At 41.3% G+C, this 21917-nt stretch overlaps 1 protein-coding gene across 5 annotated transcripts in view; it reads right to left on the bottom strand.

Annotated features, from left to right (window-relative positions):
* The window catches only part of SOD3 (superoxide dismutase 3), a 70012-nt gene that overhangs the window by 16481 nt on the left and 31614 nt on the right, over positions 1-21917 (bottom strand). For all 5 annotated transcript variants that reach the window (XM_019962528.2, XM_019962526.2, XM_019962525.2 and 2 more), the window contains exon 2: positions 4487-4564. The gene's annotated coding sequence lies outside the window, so the exon portion shown is untranslated. The remainder of the gene's footprint in view (positions 1-4486; positions 4565-21917) is intronic.

Here is a 21917-nt window from a genome sequence, read left to right as displayed (position 1 = left end):
TCACTGTACATCAATATGCTTGCTAAAAAGAAAAACACGGATGATGTAAATGTTGGTGAGAATGTGGAATAGCTAGAACTCCTACATTATTGGTGAGTGTATAAAATGGTGAACCACTTTGGAAAAGTTTTCAGAAATTTCTCACAAGGTTAAACACACACTTAGCATGGGGTGGCAGAGGATGAGATGGTTAGATGGCATCAGCAACTCAATGCACATGAGTTTGAGCAAACTCCAGGAGATGGTGAAAGATAGGGAAGGCTGCCGTGCTGCAGTCTATGGGGTCACAGAGTCGGAAATGACTTAGCCACTCAACAACACCAAATAACATGTGATCCAATCATTTCATCCCTAGATATTTACTCAAGACACATGAGAATGAATATCCACACAAAGACTTATGCAAGAATATGCATAAGAGCTTTATACATAAGTGTTCCACTGGGAACATCACAAATGTCCATCAGCAGGTCAATAGATCATCTGTGTTATATTTCCATAATTGGACACTATTCAGAAATAAGAAGGAATAAACTGCTAGTACATACAGCAACGTAGAGTGATGTCAACAGTGTAACCCTGAGTGAAAGAAGCCAGACACAAAATAGTACATATTGTGTGATTCTATTCAAATGAAGTTCTAGAACAGGTTCACTAATCTATTGTCATAGGAATTAGAACAAGGGCTTCCTACGATGGGGGTTAAGGGGCGCTGAATATGGATGTGTATCAGAATTAGCTGCAAAGAGACATGAGAAATCTTTCTGGAGTGATGAAAGTGGGGTAATGGAGATGTTCTATATTGAATATGAGATGCTTAAATGAGGGTTTGTCAACGATCATACATTTTATTGCTTGTAAATTGTACTTCAGTAAATTTGAAAAGCAAAGACATGTGTAAACATTAGCAGAATAATCAAGTTGGCAGCTGTTGGGCTGAACCTCACTGGTGTGAAAATAACCTCAAGTTCAAATTCTTTCCAGACAAAGTCATCTAAATGGAATTTTGGATTTTATGTTTTTGGTCCTTAAAGTTCAGTCTCACAGTTTGAGATCAAGCCTGTAATGAGTAACCATTCTAGATAAGAAAGAGGAGGCGTTTCTATCCATTGCTGAATGGTTGTCTTATTGAGGAGCTAATCAATTCTGAAGCCTTCTGCCAAGTCTCTGATGGAGACCTCAGGAGTGGTGAGTGCTGCGCCTGGCTTGGTTAGCTGAACTGGGCACCACTTCACAGACCTTATCCACTCCAAGCTCAAGGTCCTCACGAATGAAAACAGGACAGTAATTGTGTAAGGATGAAATGAGATACGTGTATAAAAGTAACCAGCAAAGTGCTTGGCACATAGTAACCACCACACTCTATCATTCTATTACTTCTAGTTGTTGGTTGTTTTTTTTTTTTTTTTTTTTTGAGAATTGCTCATTTTTATAAATTGAGCTAGAGAATGCACAGAGTTGTCAGGATGGGTATGGGAAGACGTGTAAATATAAAATAAATGTCTTTATCTCACCATAGGTAACTGATCCTCCTTTTTAGGAGTCAAGATACTGGTATCTGTTGCTATATTAGCTACATCTCCTTCAAGCCAACTTCAGCAAACAGGAGTTTATGGGTTCACAGAACCGAACAATCCAGTGTCTTATATTCCAGTAACCCTGCAACCCCTAATAAGTCCAACAGGAGTTCCAGGTTAAGGCTAGGGGGCTTGTTTGGGTCCCACATATGAACCAGCTGCAGCGTGGATGAGAATGAATACACTACTGTGATAGGCACATCAATAGCCAGGAGCCAGGGTCAGCCCAACCAACCCACAAAGGAAGAGAGAGAAAGACATAATTCCCCAAAGGAAAACATGGGTGCCTCGCTGTCAAAATTGTATATATCTCGTAAGTGGTTCCGGGCCCTAGGAATTGTTCTCCACAACAGATGCCACAGTGAGTACTGCGGTAGATTACCCACAAGAAGATTAGTGTTCTGGGGAGAAAGGAACTCCTGGGAAGCTGTCTGCACATCACAGGGCCCTGCACTCAGTTTTCACACCTATTCCCAGTGAGGCGCCACTTCTTAAAACTCCTAAGAACATTAGCTCCACGATGAAAAAAAAAAAAAAGACTGTTTCTAATAAGCATCCGTGACTTTGTCCTGTTATTAAATAGATTTTGGAATCTCTTCTTTCCCTGTAAACAGAGTTTGGATTTATTAGGTACCACCAGTGAAGGTAGCTTAGTTTGGAGGAAGAGAAGGAAGGAATTGTTTATTTTTTCAAATATTCCAATTTTATAAGAGGGCTATTTGGTCCCTTGGGATACTTTACTTCCTGTTATGAGACCAGTCAAATGGGATGAATGAATCAGACCATTCAGTTGGAGGCCATAAATTTTAGCTGAATGGACAAGAAAACAAGTCCTCTGCTTTTCAAGTGGCAGCAGAACATGTTCAGATCAATGCTGGCTCTAGGCTGCTGGAATTGCTGTCATTCATCCTTTGGGGCTTTCCACATTTTACAGAGAACTTCTATGGCCTGTGTGTCACGGATACGACTGTCAACCCCTGCTTTTCCTTGCTGATAGGCATACATTTTGTTCAAGTATCCAACTCTACCCAAGAAGATTCAGATCACCAAGAAAATTTCCTGATTAATCTACTTCAGCCAGCACATGGGGCTCCCCAAGGACGGTCAAGCAAAGGGATGGAATAATTTGGATCCCTGAGCTGCGACGGTTCTGCACCTGAGTCTTTTTTATCTCTGGACTTCCCACTCTGTGATTTATTATATATGTTAGTACGAGTCAGGGGTTTCTTTATTTGTAGCCTATACTAATACGATGTACCATCCCCAGTAAGGAATTCACCTTTATTCAGGCAATGCTCAGTTAAGAATGCTTTTCCCCCTTACCTACCTGGGCACTAGAACCTAGGCTGCAGTTTTCAATAGAAAGAACCCAAAAGTAACTGCCAGGGGTGCTTTTGGCTACAAATATGATAGAAGGTTACTTAAACACTTGGATGTTTGTCTCATGGAATAAAACGTTCACTGTGGCTCGTGGCTCAGGAAATTCACATCTTTCCTTTTCCTCATCAGCAGTGTGTAGACTTCTGACCTCATGCTTGCTGCCTCCGTCCTGCAAGTTGGCTTTGAAACCTCCAGATGTCCATCTCATTCAGAAGGAGGGGGCAGTGGAAGCTCCTTGTCTTCCTGATGCCTTCAATTTATGTCTCATGGTGAGGAATGTGTCACAGGGCATCTCTAGATTCATGGGACTCTAACAGAGCAAGTGTGCTTAGCCTAAAATACTGCTACCCTAGCAAAATTAAATTTGCCTTATTAAGAAGGAAGAGAATGTTTATTAGGGAGGCGGCTTGCAATGACTGCAACACTAGTTCAGATATTTATCTTTAGTTCTTTAAGGAACTAAAGAAGCTCTTTAATTTGAGATTTTACAAAGACAGCAAGAAGATTAGATGAGAAGAACCAAGCTCATCCTGTGGCATTAACTACTTACAATTAACTTAAGCATGAATAAAGAGGACCCAGGCTAGAAATAACCACAAAGTCTTGTCTATTTCTTATCTAAAGGGAGTGATGTAAACCTTAGCCAGATGTAGCTAAAAGAAATATTGCACCCAGATCTTCCTTATCATCCTTGTACTGCACCATTCACAGAGCTTCTCTGGGTCTCAAAATGTTAAATGCTTGTTTCCCTTGAGCAGAGCTGCCAATGATCCATCTATCTATCCATCCATTGTCTCTCTACCCTTCCATCATCCGTCCATTTACTTATTCAATATAAGCTTTCTAAAGTACAGAGTCTTGTCAACAATACTTCTAAAACTTTACCTTTCCTAGTGATGAGGCTACTGCACAGGTCTGTGTAAATGTTCCTTCAATATGCTCACAAAATTCCTTGTTTTGCTATCAGACCTGTATGGCTGCTTGCTGCTTCCCTGCCTGTCTCTGGAGCAAGCTCCAATCTTCATTAGTGGGTAGGAGCAGTTTTGTTGTATGCCCTGACTTTTGACAGGAAGAGACGATTTTTCAAGTTGAGAATTACTTGAAAAATCCCCTTGGAGACCTATCACTGACTCTTAAACTTAGGGAGATGTCCAGGGCAGCAAAATTAAGCAATGACTCTCACCCTTCTCCCCAATCAGCACTATTACCCCTTAAGCTCAGGGTTTTGCTGTTTAATCCCACAGGGGTTGTGGTGTTCCTATTTTTACCCAGAGAGAAAACAAGAGCAAGAAAAGTTAAGGAACAACTTAGTATTTCTCTCTTAGGTAAGACAAAGAAATCTGCTGTCTCATCTCCAAAAATCGCAGTGAATATTATTTTGCCAAGAAATGGAGGGAGACCTGCTTTCATAAGCACATGTGAATACACGTAGGTGATTTTCCCAAACATGTTAGAAGATACCTTGGAAATGCCCAGAGAGATGGTGAACAGGGGCATCGTCAGGGGAGGAGGGGCAGAGTGGGAATTACCTGGTTGTCCAGTGGTTAAGACTCCATGTTTTCACTGCCAAGGGCTCGGGTTCAATCCCTGGTCGGGAAGCCAAGATCCTACAAGACGGGAAGTGCCCAAGAAAAAAAACAGAATCTTAAAAAGTGGGGTAGAGGGAGCAGTTTTCTCAGAGCTACTGGAATGCTGCCTCCTGGGCTCAGAGTCCTTAACATTCCCACCAAATAAAATAACTGTACTTTCAGATTTTTTAAAAGGGGAGGGCAGAGAGGAGGTCTCTGGGTTATTTACTGTCCTACAGCATGCACCCCAACAACCATTTTTTTTCATGTTTCATGGGTTGTTTAGATAATGGGTTAGCTGGGGATTGGCTGCTGGCAGCTCCTTTACTGGTCTCTATTGGGTTCTTTCTTGCACTTTCTGTCAGTGGGCAACTGGGTTGCCACTGGGCTGGATATCTGAGTCTCAGGTGTTCCTCTGTGTGATCATCCTTCATGTGATGACTCATCCTCCAAGCCCTGTCCATGTGGCCTTGTTTTATGATAAGGGTACTCAGGCTTCCCAGGTGACTTGGTGGTAAAAAATCTGCCTGCCAATGCAGGAGACTTGGGTTCGAACCCTGAGTCAGGAAGATTCCCTGGAGAAGGAAATGGCAACCCCCTCCAGTATTCTTGCCTGGAAAATCCCATGGACAGAGGAGCCTCACAGGCCGCAAGCCAAGGGGTCACAAAGAGTCGGACACAACTTAGTGACTAAACAACAACTCAGACATTATACTTGAGAGCTCAGGGCATGGCAAAAGGTTCAGGCCTTCTGAATGCCTGGGCTCAGATTCCTGCAACATCTTTCCTCCAAATTCCATTGGTCAAAGCAGTTATGGGCCAAACTAGATTCAGTTCAGTTCAGTTCAGTTCAGTCGCTCAGTTGTGTCTGACTCTTTGTGACCCCATGAATCACAGCACGCCAGGCCTCCCTGTCCATCACCATCTCTTGGAGTTCACTCAAACTCACGTCCATCGAGTTGGTGATGCCATCCAGCCATCTCATCCTCTGTCATCCCCTTCTCCGCCTGCCCCCAATCCCTCCCAGCATCAGAGTCTTTTCCAATGAGTCAACTCTTCACATGAGGTGGCCAAAGTACTGGAGTTTCAGCTTTAGCATCATTTCTTCCAAAGAACACCCAGGGTTGATCTCCTTTAGAATGGACTGGTTGAATCTCCTTGCAGTCCAAGGGACTCTCAAGAGTCTTCTCCAACACCACAGTTCAAAAGCATCAATTTTTCGGCGCTCGGCTTTCTTCACAGTCCAACTCTCACATACACACATGACCACTGGAAAAACCATAGCCTCGACTAGACAGACCTTTGTTGGCAAAGTAATGTCTCTGCTTTTGAATATGCTATCTAGGTTGGTCATAACTTTTCTTCCAAGGAGTTAGGTGGAGGTAAATGTCTAATGTTTAGGAGTTTTAATGCTCAGACTGTCACTAGGAAAAGAAGGCATACTGAACAAAACTGATCAGTTTACAGCTTGACTTGTAGCCAGTACCAATGCCTCCTGGCAGATTCATTTAGGAGACAATCCTGACTTAGGGGACCTGCGTTGTGAAATAGGGTTATGTAAGATTTTGGAGTCAGGCTCAGAGTCAGAGAGGCTCTTAATAATACACTCATTTCCACTCTGTGATTCCACATGTCTTTAATAATCCTTTCCTCGGGATGAAGATAAGTCCTGCTTTAAAACATCTGAAGAAACTGCAGAGCAGTGGCCTCATTCTGCTACGGCCAAGGCTGCCTTCAAGACCACCTGTAAGAGCACCCTATTAAGCAAAATGTGTTGATTATTTTTAGCATAACTTAAGCCCTAGGAGACTAATGAGGTGTTAACAGTGTGTGTTAATTATGTGATTTTTGTTGTCTTCATTAAAGTTACAATTCTCAATCCGATTTGCCACCTGAAATCCCAGAGGAGCCACATCGCTCTTCTGACCCTGAGCTTTTAGTTCCCTGCAGTTTGCACAATCACATAAACATATTTTGTTTTCCCTGTGGAGAATCAGATGAGCATGGCTCCCACACTCAGAAGACCTTGGCTACCCCCTTCTTAATTCTTACACATTTTTAATATCCATTATGAGCAGTTGGATCTTACAGTAAGGTCAAGGTGCAGAATGCTAGCGACATTAGCTCATTGTTGACTGTTTAGAGCAGACTGTCCTTCAACTCAACAGAAAACTGCCAGAGAAGCTGAAAACCAGGAAGAAGGAGAAGCACAAAAATCAGCTCTCAGTGCTTTTTGCAGTGTTTTAATTAACTGAGGAATTGTGTTGCATGCACACGACTCTGATTATTTTTAAACTTTTGCAATATATGCTATACCTCTGTCCCAAGTGACAATACATCCCATCCAGAAAAAACCTTTTCTCAGGAAGAGATAATCACCTATCCCAGACTCATTTGAAGCAGCAATCAGCATCCCTTTCATGACTTTGTCTGCATCACTGATGTTCTAGAGGGACTTTATTTGGCAATGGTGAAGGGATCTATTGCAAGTCCAGGAGGTAATGGATTCAGGATTTCAGCTGAAAATGTCTTAATGATGGCCCCATCAGGATGAATGAAATTGTAATGAAAATAGCAGGTGAATCTGACTGGCAAATAGGACATTATGAGTCTTCTTAGAAATTAGAGTTGTCTAAAAATGGAATGGACTGTCACATGAGGTAGTGAGCTCCCCATAAAAAAATCAAGGATGTTGAAGTTAAGGTTCCATGTCAGAGAAAGGTTAGACTTGATACTCTTTGGGGTGTCTTCCAACTTTCATCTAGATTCCATGATTGTTCAACTGGAGAAATAGCTTTGACTTTGAAAATTTGCAAGTTTGGTTCCATGATGAAACATGATAGAGTAGAAAGCCAGGCACTCCTGGATTCCAACCTCTGCCCTCTTACTAAGGCTGTGTTATTATGAGCAAGTTACTCAAATTCTCTGTGGTGTCTAAAATGAGGGTTGAAATATATCACTTCTAAGGCTGTTTTAAGAGTCAGAAGCAATACATTTAAAATACAAGACCCAAGGTAAGCACTCAGTAAATCATAGTTCTGGTTGTTCTTAGGAGTTTGATTCTTTACTTTGCTCTTCATCCTCCACTTCAATGATACAGTCTTGATTTATAAAAACAGAAGAAATGGAGGTCTTAGAAAGTTATTGGTAAAATATCAAGTTGTACAATTGAACAATGAAGGCAGAGCAAGTCTTCATGCTACATCAACAGGTAGAGAGGGGTCACATGCCTAACCCAAGGACATATGGCCATTCCCCAAGTCTGCCTCACCCACTCTACCAGCAGGGCTCCGAAACATTCCCCTATGTCTTCTGTACACAGGGCAGAGTCAATCCAGATGCGAGTTGCCCTCTGGAAAGATGTTCCCACTGATGGTGAATTTAGCTCAGCCAATGGAAGCCTCTAGAAAGCTAGCATCTGGAGAACTGAGCTAGAATCTGTGTTTGTAGACTCTAAATTAATTGTGGTCTGCCACTAACTCATTGTTTACCTGTTTACCTACATATCTGGGGCTTTGTAGAGGGAACACGTTCATCTGTTTAGATCTTGGTATCCCCTTTCTTCCACATGGTTCAAAATTTTAAAGTACAAAAATGGTATACACGACACAAATGAACATATCTACAAAATAGAAACAGACTCACAGACATAGAGAACAGGCATGTGGTTGCCAAGGGGAAGGTGGGAGTGGGGGGGAAGGCGGGAGTGGGGGGGAAGGACTGGGAGTTTGGGATTAGCAGATGCGACTATCATATATAGGATGGATAAACAACTACATGCTAATGTATAGTACAGGGAACTATATTCACTATACTATAATAAGCCATAATAGAAAAAAAATTGTATAACTGAGTTACTTTGCTATACAGCAGAAATTAACATAATATTAAATAAATCAACTGTAGTTCAGTAAAATTATTTTTAAAAATCATACAACAAAAAAGGCCTCCCTGGTGGCTCAGTGGTAAAGAATCTGCCTGCAATGCTGGAATCCCTGGGTCAAGAGGATCCCCTGGAGCAGGAAATGGCAACCCACTCCAGTATTCTTGCCTGGGAAATCCCATGGGCAGAGGGGCTTGGCAGGCTACAGTCCATGGGGTCGCAAAGAGTTAGACATGACTTAGCGTCTCAACAACCCACCAGCACATACAACGAAAAGGCACCCTGATGCTTTGTTGCCCAGGTAGCCAGTTCTCCTTTCCAGAGACAACTAGTTTATACAATACAGTTTATATGTATAAAATCCCAGAGGCATTTTTTTAACTCGAGGTAAAATTCACATATGGCAATTTTAAAGTGTACAATTCAGTGGCATTTGGTGTATTTACAATGTTGTGCAGTCATCACGTCTCTAAAACTTTTTTAGCACCCCAGAAAAAGCAAAAGATAAAATTAACCGTTCAGTTCAGTTCAGTCGCTCAGTCGTGTCCGACTCTTTGCGACCCCATGAATCGCAGCACGCCAGGCCTCCCTGTCCATCACCAACTCCCAGAGTTCACTCAGACTTACCTCCATCGAGTCGGTGATGCCATCCAGCCATCTCATCCTCTGTCATCCCCCTCTCCTCCTGCCCTCAATCTTTCCCAGCATCGGGGTCTTTTCAAATGAGTCAGCTCTTCATATCAGGTGGCCAAAGTATTGGAGTTTCAGCTTCAGCATCATTCCTTCGAATGAACACCCAGGACTGATCTCCTTTAGGATAGTCTGGTTGGATCTCCTTGCAGTTATGTTATCACTACCCATTTCTCCCCCACTAGCCTCCCACCTTGGTAACCACTAATCTGCTTTCCAACTTCATGAATCTGCCTATTCTGGATACTTCCTATAAGAGGAATCATACAATACATGACCTTTCCTGTCTAGCTTCTTTCACTTATGTTTTCAGGGTTCATCCAAGTTGTAGAGTGTATCACTACTTCGTTCTTTTTATGGCTGAATAACATTCTGTTGTATGTATATGCCACAATTTGTTTATTCATTTATCTGCTGATGAATGACATTTGAGTTGTTTTCACCTACTGATTGTTATGAATAATGCTGCTTTGGTCTTTTGTGTACAAGTTCCCATATGGATTTCTTTTGCATATATATCTAGGAGTAAAATTGCTGGGCCATACAGCAATAGAATAGAATTTAAATATTGAGAAATAGGAAGTTTTTAAACATGCAGTTTCCTCTATTTTCACATAGTTGCCTGCATACTACACGTATTATGTTGCACTTTGCTTTACTCACTTGACAATGGGCTCTATAGATCTTTTCAGTGGTATGCTGGTAAGTAGTTAACGACCAGCTTTTGTGAGATAGGGAGTGCCTTGATTGCTAGTATTTACAGATGTCCGTGGTGTAACTGCTACCATGGTCAATTTCAAGCTGTGTGAGGTCACTGAGTACAGAGTTAGGAAGAGAAGCTAATTATCTGCGCTCTGAATTGGTCCAAGCCACCTCCATCACACAGCTAGATCTTTCCATATCAGAGCATGAAGAGCTGCCTCATTCCCTTTCATGACGGTGTAGCAGGTCATTTTAGGATGTACTATAATTTTTTAACCAGTCCCTTGTGGTAGACACTCAGGTTGTTTCCGGCCTTTTACTTCCACAATCCAGACTTCAATGGATAACCTTGTGCGCGTGTCATTTTGCTCACATGCAAATATAGCAGAGGACATGGTTCCATGACTTCATAAGAGGCACTAAGGGAAGAAATTCTCAAAAGACAATTTATTCCTTCACTGGACAGTTTTGGCTCTTAGGAAAAATTCTATGCAAAGAAATTGTCTGTTTTACCCCAGTTTCCTCATGAGTAAAACAGATGCAAAGTAACTAGCCACTTGCCAGTGTCAAAGAATTAACGTAAAACTTTAAAATGAAAAACATAATTTTCTTCTGAAAGATCAAAATCTGTGTTAACACAAAATGACATGGTTTACACTTGGTGACCTCAAGCACTATCACAAGTAGGTGGGTGAGAAAAAGTCGATTCCTGGGACATTGTGCCCTGTTCTGGAATCCATAAGGGTGAGACTCCCAGCAGAGGGATCCAATGAAATGATTAGAAATAGGATAGTTGTAGAGTTTCAATGCAGTTCTTCTTTACATTATTTGACCAAGGAGCTGGAAGACAGTGTTTCTCAGCCATCTCATTGCACTTCAGCCTCATTTGGGAAGCTTTTAAAATCTTGATGCCCAAGCCACAGCCTGGATGGATTAAATCATACTCTGCAGTTAGAAACACAGGTACCCGTATTTTTTAAAGCTCCCCTTGGTGAGTCCACTGTTTAGCCAAGATTGGGAAGAGAATATGAGCAGGGAATCATATTAGAGAAATAGGGAAACACATTGGTATTAGTCTAGGGGAAAGCCAATGGGATATATATGTACAAATAAAGAGATTTATTCTAAGAAATTGGCTCATGTGGTTATGGAGATAGAAAATCCAAAATCTGCAGAATGGGCCTTCAGGCTGGAGACCAGAGAAGAGAATGCTTCAGTTCAAGTCTAGAGGCCACTTGTTGCTGAATTCTCTCTTGTTTGGGGAGGTGAATCTTCTGTTCTATTCATACCTTCAACTGATTGGATGAGGCCCACTCACAATATAAAGTGCTATCTGCTCTGTTCAAGGTCCACTGGTTTAAATGTTAATCTCATCCAAAAATCATTCAGAAGAATGTTTGAGCACATATCTGGGCACCATGGCCCAGCCATCACAATTAATTACACAAAATTAACCATCACAATTTAACAGTTGTTTGGAAATATTCAAAAATTTCATCGTTAGGGTATGGGGACAGGAATTCAGGGTTATTTAAAGGTATGTTTCCCTGACTTGATTACAAAGAGATGCCCTCTTAAATTCCTTAGCTTCATCCCTAGAGGAACCATTTACCTGTTACTTGTAAGCCCTATTCCCAGAACCCACAGATTTTATTAAAATTAAGAATTAGGAGAAGATAAGGTATTTTGTTCCATCATCTTGGAATTGGATGTTTTTATTAAAAGATTATCAACTTTTTGCCAGCAGGAGTGAGTATTGTAAATTGTGCACAGAGATTTACTAGAGTGAATGTAAAAAGGTTGATCTTAGGTCAGGAACATATTCCTTTAAGAAAATCTGATTCCTTCTGCTCTCTTGAAAGAACTCCAGCAGCAAAACCCAGAATTAAAAAGATTAGTGTTGAGAGTTCTGTTGGTCTCAGCAGGAAGGACTATGGGTTTTATTGGGAAAATCTAATTTTCCCTTCTCTTCTTGATAAAAGGGCTTCCGAGTCTTTCCATGTCACCAACAATAGAGTTTGCTTCCTTCCAGATGATTGGGAGTTTAGAATCCAGATTTTCTAAGCAGCTGATCATCAGGATGCCTGAATATCCCAAGGTGTTTGATTTCAAGTAGCCTTTGAATTGGGTTAGGAATCAAGGCTCTGTAGTGATCTTAGCCATGTGCTTCCATCTGCCTTTGCACCTCACGCTGTTGTTCACACTCCCATTTCAGAATCAGACAGTCAGCGCAGTGAGGAGATCCAGGCCATGAGGAAAATGCAGGGGATCTGAGGACCACACTGAGCCTCACAGTGGCCACATGCGATGCTCTGATTCCCAGAGGTCGTGGGTTCTACCCCAAGGCACGTTCAACCTGTGGAGCTAGCTGCCTAATAAAGCTGGGACTGCTGTGAGTCACCAGGAAACTGAGTCAGCCTCATTGATTTGGAGTAGGAGGGTGTGGGCTGAGCTTGTGGGGACCTTGAATGAGGATTTGTGGTCATGGAAATAGTTCCATTTTGCCAGCTACGAATCAGCCAGCATTCATTCAGTCCAAAAGCAGAAGAGCTGAAGTTAAAAATAAGTCAACCTTTTCATTTTAGGCAAGGCTGAGCACACCCTGAAATGGGAATTGGGTATCATGTGGACCTGCCTCGCTCTGGAGACTCAGGAGACAGAGGTAGGGGATGGAGGGGAAGGAGCACTAACCCAAGATCTCACCTCCCTCCATAGCTTCCCTGACTATGCTATATGGATAGTGGTAGATAGGGAAAGTATGTGGATCTATCTGTCTGGCAGGGAAGATGGCCTGAATTGAAGCAGAGTTGACCTCCTATCCTTTTCTCAGCTAAAGCTTGGGGGACCCAGAGCCTCAGTCTTCTCTCTGTACCTAGTCAGGAGATGGCATCACGGTAAGAGCACCCGTGCTGTGTGTAAGTTAGGTGTACATCGGTACTCAGCTACTCCCGTTGTTAAAACACTGGAATATTTTCATGCTCCTTGGTAAAGGTATATTGACCTAGCCCTCTGTTTGTCTCACTGCTACCAGCTACTCAGCACCTCCTCTGGGATTTCATGAATTGCCCCAGTACCCAGTAACTAAAGGGTTGATGTACTTCCCCAGTGGCTCAGCAGTAAAAGAATTTGCCTGCAATTCAGGGGACGTGCAGGAGACCTGGATTCGATCCCTGGATTGGGAAGATCCTCTGGATAAAAGAAATAGCAACCCACTCCAGTATTCTTGCCTGGGAAATCCCACGGACAGAGGAGCCTGCTATGCTACAGTCCATGGGGTCGCAAAGAATCAGACATAATTGAGTGACTAAACAGCAACCACAGCAAAGGGTCAATTCCTTGTGCAGCGGGACATCCAGAAAACTGAATTCCCTCTGTCCTCTTAAACAAACGAAACCTCCAGTATCAAAATCCAGAACTCAAACAGATTAGTGGTGAGGGGTCTTTTGGTCTCAACAGGAAGGAATCCATGGTTTGGGGGGGAAATCATGGACAACCCAATTATCCTTTCTCTTCTTTATAAAAGGTTTTAGAATTTTTCCATGTCATTAGCTGTGAGATTTTCTTTCTTCCAAAAATGACTAGAAGCTTCAGTGCCAACTACATCCTTTGGGATTAGTCCTAATCAATACAGTAGTGGTTAAGTATAGTGACCATCAACATTGGGTATAGATGTAGGTGTGGTCCACCTGAAGACAGTGTTTGGCTGGTAACCCAAAGGACTGTATACACAGACTTGCCTACTTAGCAGAAAATACTCCTCTGTTTCATCACAGCATTTCCCTGCTAGTTCAGTCATCTGGGTATCATCTCCCATGTTCTGGGACACAGACTCTTGAGTTCAGCCACTCAGCATCTTCATCATGCCTCTGTATGGTGCCTCTGCCCCCACTGGCCCTCTGTTGGTGATTCTACCACTATGGCCAGTCTGAAGTCAGGGCTCCCTTTCTCGTGTCCACTGAATCCCAAATGTGGGCAGGTCCTTCCATGGGGTTCCCCAGAGGATCAGAGACCAGAATGTCATTTTTTAACAGGCATGAGAGTGATGCAGGGAAGTAAATTACAGATCAAAGCTCATAGTTCTGATGGGCCTTCACCTATCCTGGCATCCTAAACAGGTCAGTTTCCCTGAAATGCACCCTCCTGACTACTCTGGGGCTAGGATGAGCTTCCACCACCTGCCATCAGAAAGGCCAAGATGTCCCCACATTTTAGAGTTCAGGCCAGGTGACTTGGCGTATCTCAACAACAGGGAGGAAAGGGGTTTCTCACCTAGCTCTAGCGCCCCCAGTAAGACGCTGACAGCTTGATTGAGGTAAATTGGCACTGGGTTCAACCAGCTCTCTCACCAAGGGTCCAAGCATCCTGCAAAGGATGGAAGCAACCAGGTACAGACCCCACTTACCGTCAGGATGTTTGTTATATTGTCATCCCCATTTTATAGAAGAGAAACTGAGTCCTGGAAAGGCCTAGTAACTCAGCTAAGCTCACACAGCCTGCAAAGCTTCTAAGACCATGTGCCTGAATGAACACTCTAAAACCTGAACTTTTAACCACTACACAAAGCCCTTTTCTTATGTGGATCTGGAGAGCTGTTAAACATCTTCAGTGATCAGCCTGTTGCAAATGTGCAAAAGGCATATGGTGCTCATGAGTTAAGAAGGAAGTTGAGCTTGAAGGCTTCTGGTGGGCTTCATAGGGAACAGAAACCAACAATGGGGAGCTTAGAGCCTCCTCCTCATCAGTGGAACTCTGGAAATTTTCCAGTTCATTCCTTGACCATCATATCAGTAGTGTCAGGAGAGGCAGCTTGAGCCGCAGCAGTAGTGTTCTTGAGTTCTTCAGCTGCCATGTTCCTTCGCACATTATTCTATGCAGCTGTTTAAGATTAACAAAGACATGATCACAAACAGGGTTGTCAAACTTAAGACCTTGATCCACCACATTCTCCAGTCTCTTGTGTATCAGTCTTCTTCTGACTGTGATAAAGTTCCACTGGGATGAGTATGGTTTTTCTGCTGGATTTTTTCAAATCAGATTCCTCATCGCTGTCTTTCTGCCTTGTATCCTTCAAATGCCTCCATCACTTGGGTCAGTAAATTCACTTCTCTGAATTTACTTTGTTTCTAAAGTAACAAAGGTTAGAAAGCAGAAACATGGAATCACTTAGATCTGTGCTATGTATGTAGTTTCCCTTCCTTTCATCTTTCCTTCCAAATATAAATGAAGAAAAATATTCCATAATAACAAAATAGTTTTAATAATTTCTTCATTCTTTTCAGTGTTTTCCATATGCCCCTTGTGTATTGCTCCATGGACAGTATACATGCAATTCTGTAGAACTGGATACATTGTCTGGAGATTTTAAAACATATCTGTAAATTATTTGCCACTCCTGTCTTTAAGATGTAGTTTCTGTCTCTCCTCTCCTCTAAGCTGGGATGACTTAGTGATCTCCTTGTAGCCAACAGAATACAGCAAAAGTATGCTGTGTAACTTTCAGAACTGGGTCAGACGAGGCCACAGAGCTTTTGTCTGGTTCTTTTGGGATGTTAGCTCTAGGGGAAGCTGGCAGCGTGTAAGACGGCCAAGTATCCTGAGACTGCCATGCTAGGAATCCCACACATAGACGCTCTGATTGACAGCCCAGCTGAGCTTGCAGCTGACAGCCAGCATCAACTGCTAACTGTATGAGTGAGCCATCCTGGACATCTAGCCCAGGCTGACATGTTACTGCAACTGCATGAGTAACCTCAAGCAAGAACTGCTCAGCAGAGCATTTTTCAATTTCTAATGCACAGAATCATAAGTAAAATAAAACCGTTGGTTTAAGCCACTAAGTGTTGAGCCAGTTTTCCATGCAACACTAGTAACAAAAATGAATTTTGGTACCTGGGAATGAGCAGCTGCTATAATAAAAACCTAAAACATGTGACATTGACACTGGGTAAGGGTATAAGGGCTGGAAGGGCCATGAGAAGTATGTCAGTGAAAGCTTGAAAGAATGCAAGGAAATGTTACAAGGAACTAAAGGAAAGGAGACTGTTGTTATTTAGTGGTAGAAAGTTTAGCAAAACCATCACCTGCAGTGATGTGGAAAGTAGAAAATGCACTCAATGAACTTTATGCTTCGGGTAAGAGAACTTCCAGGCAGAGTGTTTAAGATGCCACCTGGCTTCTTTGGAGCTGCCTTTAATAAAATGAGAGTAGAATGATATAAACAGATGAACTGAAAAACCAACTATACAGTTTTCAAGTAGAATTTGGAGGAAATACAAATGGCAAAAGAGAATATTTTTATCCAGCAGAGGATTGAAAGTAAAAACAAGCCCAGGAAAAAGATTTTCAGGAAAATGTAGTCACAGGGTAAAAATGAATCCAGAAAGGGTGAGTTTAAAACACTCTTTTAAAGATTTCAGAAAGATGCAAGGTGTTATCTCAAAAATATCATCAACCAGATAAGAAAAATTGTCTAAGGACCTTAAGGCCACTCTTTGTAAACCATACCTCTTAAATGATAGGACTTCTAGACTCTCAAGGATGTTGCCTTTAGCAGATTTATAGAGAGTTGAAGGGAGAGAAGGGTCTACCTCAAAGACGCTTTGTGAATTTTACCTAATGAAGGAAACAATAATATTTCATAAAGACCAGCAAAATTTTCAAGAGAATTTTACTTGCAGAAGCAATACCACCTTGAACTGAAAAAGACAGCACCAACATGAAATGGGGGAAAAAAAGGCCTTTGAAACTCCAGCCCTTCTGTGAGATAAAAGCAGAATGAGAAAGCTACCCAGCTGCAAATAGACCGTTTATTATAGTAAAGGAAGGACTACGCAAAGCCACCTATAGAGTCAATGCAATCCATATCAAAATTCCAATGGCATTTTTCACATAAAAGAAAAAATAATCTGAAAATGTGTAAGGAATCACAAAAGACTCCAACTAGCCAAAGCAATCCTGAGAAAGAAAAATAGCTGGCACTCTCACACTTCCTGAGTTCAAACTATACTAAAAAAATATAATAATCAAAACAGTATGATACTGACATAAAGGTAGACACGTAGACCAACGGAACAAAATCGAGAGCCCAGAAATAACTCCTTGCATATATGGTCAACTAACACTTGACTGGAAGTCAACAATACTCAATAGGAAAGGATAGTCTTTTTAATAAGTAATGGTGTAAAAACTGGATAACTACATACAGGAAGTAAATGAAATTGGACTTATACCGCTCACACAAAATTAAAATGGATTAAAAACTTAAACATAAGACCTGAAACCATATAACTTCTAGGAAAAAAAGCTAACTAGAAGAAAACAGAGGAAAAAGCTCTTTGACACCAGTCTTGACAATAGTTTTTTGGACATGACACAAAAAGCACAAACAACAAAACTAAAATATCAACAAGTGGGATTACATCAATCTAAAAAATTAAGGGAGAACCCTGTGCACTGTTGGTGGGAATGTAAATTGGTTCAGCACTATGGAAAACAGTATAGAGTTTCTCAAAAACTTAAAAATAGAGCTACCATATAATCCACCAATTCTACTTCTGAGTATATATCCAAAGGGATTGAAAATAAGATATCAAATAAATAAGTGCATTTCTGTGTTTATCGCAGCATTTTATTCACAACACCCAAGATATGGAAGCAGCCTAAGTGTTCATCCAGAGATGAATGAAAGAAGCATGGATATATCAAGTGGTGTATGTCTACATATACACACAATGGAATATTATTCAACCATAAAAAAGAAGGAAATCCTGCTATTTCTAACAACCTAGATGGACCTTGAGAGCATTACACTGAAATAAATCAGACAGATAAATGCAAATATTATATGTTCTTACTTATATGCAGAATCTAGAAAACCAAACTCCTAGGAACAGAGAGTAGAGTGGTGTGGGGGAAATTGGGAAGATGTTGGTCAAAAGGTACAAACTTGCAGTTGGAAGATGGGTTCTGGGAATCTAATCACTGCAGTGTGATATAGTTAACAACACTGTATTATACAATTAAAAGTGGCTAAAAGACTAGATCTTAAATGTTCTCACTACAAGGAAGAAACAGTAATTATATAACATGATGGATGTGTTAGTTAAGGCTACAGTGGTAATCATATTGCAATATATGTATATCAGATCAATACATTGCATACTTTAAACTGACACAATGTTACATGTAATTATATCTCAGTAAAAATTAAAAAATGTTTAAAATTACTACAGCTGCTTCCCAGTTCTTTTTCTCAAATACAGGTAATAAAAATAACCACCTTCCTCATTTTCCTTCATTTGGATTATTTCCTTAGAATAAATTCCAAAAGGAAAATAACCAAGTGAAAGCATATGAACATTTTCATAATATCTAATTCATAGTGCCAAATTACTGTCCTAAAAGATAGTACCAATTTTCCACCAAAACCTTATGGGTATAGCAGTTTAACTGCAACTTCACCAGCTTTGGGTATCATAATTTTAGGTATATTTAAAAGCGTCACAAATCCAAAGCTGTTCTTGTGTATCTATTGTAAAATTCCAATACCCTAATCCTAGAAAAGAATCCATACTAGTTGCAGCCACAGATCTCCCTCAGCTCAGTCTAACCCAGTTCTTTATCACCTGGTTGATATTTTCCTTTTTATCCAAACAAAATTATTCTACTGTATTTTGAGCCTCTTTCTGGAAGGTTGGCCAAGAAGAAGGGCTATTTTCCCTCTGCATTGCTTACATGCCTCTCAAAAATAGCCCTGAACTAGGACTTCCCTGGTGGTCTGGGGGCTAAGACTCCATGCTTCTAACACAGGAGATCCAGGTTTGGTCTTTGGTCAGGGAACTAGATCCCATATGCCGCAACTTAGAGTTCGCAGGCTGCAACTAAAGATCCCATGTCCCACAACTAAGACCTGGGCAGCCAAATAAAATAAATAAAAATAAATATTAAAAAATAGCCCTGAATTATACTGACTTTCTAGGCTTCTCTGGTGGCTTAGCTGGTCAAGAATCCACCTGCAATGAGGGACACCTGGGTTCAATCCCTGGGTTGGGAAGATCCCCTGGAGAAGGGAACTGCTACCCACTCCAGTAGTCTTGCTTGGAGAATTCCACGGACTGTATATATAGTCCATGAGGTCACAAAGAGTCAGACATGACTGAGTGAGTTTCACTCTGGTCTACCTGGATCTTGCTATCATTACCATTCACTGAGAGTTTACTGTGAACCATATGCATGTTGAACTGTTATTTCATTCTTTTCCTTGCAAGGTAGACTTTATTCCTCCTTTTCATATAAGGACTATAAATCAGAGTCATTAAGTAACTTGTCCGGATCACAATTTGTAAGTGATAGAGACAGAATTTGAAGCCATGCTTTAGGCCACTACTTTTCATGGCCCATCTATTGACTGTTTCCTTCCCACTCACCCAGACTTTCTGGAAGGAAGGAAGAAGGCAGTGGAAAATATCCATTTGCTCCTTTCAAAATTGGCTACTTCCTCCAAATACTGTCCTGATCCCTATTTTTGAACCATCCCAATTCAAAAGTCAGCATCTAGGTTTTAACCATGTCTGTTTCACACATGACAATGACATTAAGGTTCATCTTGATGTACATTTTGTTTAGAGATATTGGAGAGAAAGTAAAAGTGAGTGTGCCTATGTCAATATATGAATGTCTTTTCTGAAAATTTTTTTCAAGAGTCAGAAAATTTTATACTTCCTAAATAAAGTGGGAAGAAAAAAAGTATTTTAAGTTATTCTGCTTTTTTGCAGTCCTTTATATTTCTTCTCCTTCCTTGGGATAAGCTGGGGTATGAAATATTGAAGCCAAAGGACGAGATCACTGAGAGATTGGAGAGTGAGCCGTAAACATGACTTGGCTTCTCTGGAATGCGAGCTCCATGGAGGCGAGGTCTGTGCCTCTTCATTGCTATGTCCCCTTTACCAGCAGCTGAGACTCAGTAGGCACTCATATCTGTGAAGTGAATGAATGAGCCACATGGCTTCCTGCCCAACAGTCCTCTAAGTCTTTACAGCCGAGGTAACTTGTCACATGACTTCAGATTCAGCATCTGCCATGGAACCAGTCCTGGGTGCTTGATACTCAAAGCCTTGTGCCTGGACCAGTGCCTGGAAGCTTGTCCAGAATCCCAAGCCTCCGCTTCCCAAACTGGATGAATCAGCATCTACATTTTAACAAGATCTCCAAGTGATTCATACCCACGTAAAAATGTCTTAATGACTGTCTAGGCCAGTCTCAGAATGTGGTCTCTGAAGCAGCATCATCAGCCTCAGCTAAGAGCCTATTAGAACATCTATTGAATTGGAAACTTTGAAGCAATATACGCTTGTAACCTCCAGGAGGTTCAGATACATTTTAATATTTAGAACCATTGACATAGCTTCATCACTCTGCTCTTAATTTCACTCAAACTTTAGATCTTGGCTGTAGTAACCCGACCGTTTTCTTTTTTCCTATAACCAAATATTTACTTGAACCACTTGAAAGTGAGAAGCCTACTTTCTTTTAAAGCTTTGTATTTCAGATTTGGATAGCTCTGAAAATTCTTCCTTACCAGTTTTATGTAGATTGACATTTGCTATTCTGTTCCAAACGCAATGAATAACTTCATTCTTCTGATCCAGTCTTTAAAGGGTCCAGATATAAAATTCTAAATGTGAGTTTCAGAACACAGGAACAGATCATGTCAAGATTGTCCAGGCCTGTGAAGACAGCAATTCCCTGTACAAAGATGCTCAGAAGAAGGGATGTGAGAAAGGTGAAGTCTGGCCATTTCACTGTGTGATTCATTCACCTGCAGGGCTGCATGTGTCCAGTAGATGGCCTCTTTCTAATTCACCTGTAAGTGTTGGATGAGCCAGCAGAGGTCCTGAATCTTACTCCTGTGGTGCATGGATGATTATTTAAATATACAGTAGGATGCATGCATGCTAAGTCGCTGCAGTTGTGTCGGACTCTTTGTGACCCTATGGGCCCTAGCCTAGCCCAGGTCCCTCTGTGCATAGGATTCTCCAAGCAAGAATATTGGAGTGGGTTGCCATGCCCTCCTCCAGAGGATCTTCCTGACCCAGGGATCGAACTGAAGTCTCCTGTGGCTCCTGTTTTGCAGGCAGATTCTTTACCACTGAGCCACCGGGGAAGCCCATACAGTAGAGTACCACAGTCTTAAGATCAATGCAGTGCATGCAGCTTTAACATTTTCTGTGCTGTGCGCTTCCACCTTGATTACAGGTGATGGATTACTCTCCTTTGCTCCTTCTGACAGTTGTAGAACTGTTTGCTCTTCTTCTAATTCCCACTCTTTGCTCCTGGTTCACTGTTAGTCTCTCACTTGTCAGCTACTTGATCTCTTCTTTAAGGTTTTATTAGTGTATCTTCTTCATTTCTCTGAGCTCTTATACATGGTTCTTCAAATTCTTTTAAAACTCCAACATTTTTCAGCCAATAAACGCCTAAAGTACACCTAGTTTCTTATAAATAGGGTTTGTACAGTGAGTTAAAACAGGAAATATATATGTCTGTATATATGTAAGTCATATAGCTATCACCTACCTGCCACTAGTCAGTGTCGGTACTTATAAACTAACATCTCTGGTTTTCACAAAGAAACGTTCTTTGACTGAGATTTTAAGATGAAAACACATTTCCTAGTGACCCTGGGGGAAATTTAAGTATTTCACTTAAAGGGATATGGAATTAAAATGTGTCTACTTGTAGTTTCTGCCCATTGATCCTAGCTGTCACTGGCAGCAAAGAGAATGAGTGTTGTCCTTCCTCCTCCTGTCTGCCCTGGAGATTTTAAAAATAGTTATCATACCTCCCCTCCTCTATTTCACCCTCTTAATCCCTCCTCCATAAACAAAACGCCCTCCGTTTCTCCCATTGTTTATCATGTGGCAGTTTCAGTTTGCCATCTTGATTGTTGTCCTCTGAACAGGTTCTTTTTAGTCTATAGCACGCGAAATAGATGATGCCAAAATAAGACATAACTTGGAGTGCTCAGAGAAGCATGGAATAAAGAAAGAATAAAGAAATAAATATCATCTCCCTTGTTTAAGATAATATACCTCTATTAATGTTACTTAATATCACAGA

The sequence above is a fragment of the Bos indicus genome, chromosome 6 (assembly GCF_029378745.1).
Source record: "Bos indicus isolate NIAB-ARS_2022 breed Sahiwal x Tharparkar chromosome 6, NIAB-ARS_B.indTharparkar_mat_pri_1.0, whole genome shotgun sequence".
Lineage (NCBI taxonomy): Eukaryota > Metazoa > Chordata > Mammalia > Artiodactyla > Bovidae > Bos > Bos indicus.
The sequence above is the reverse complement of the archived record's forward strand: the minus strand, read 5'-3'. Positions and strand labels throughout refer to the sequence as shown.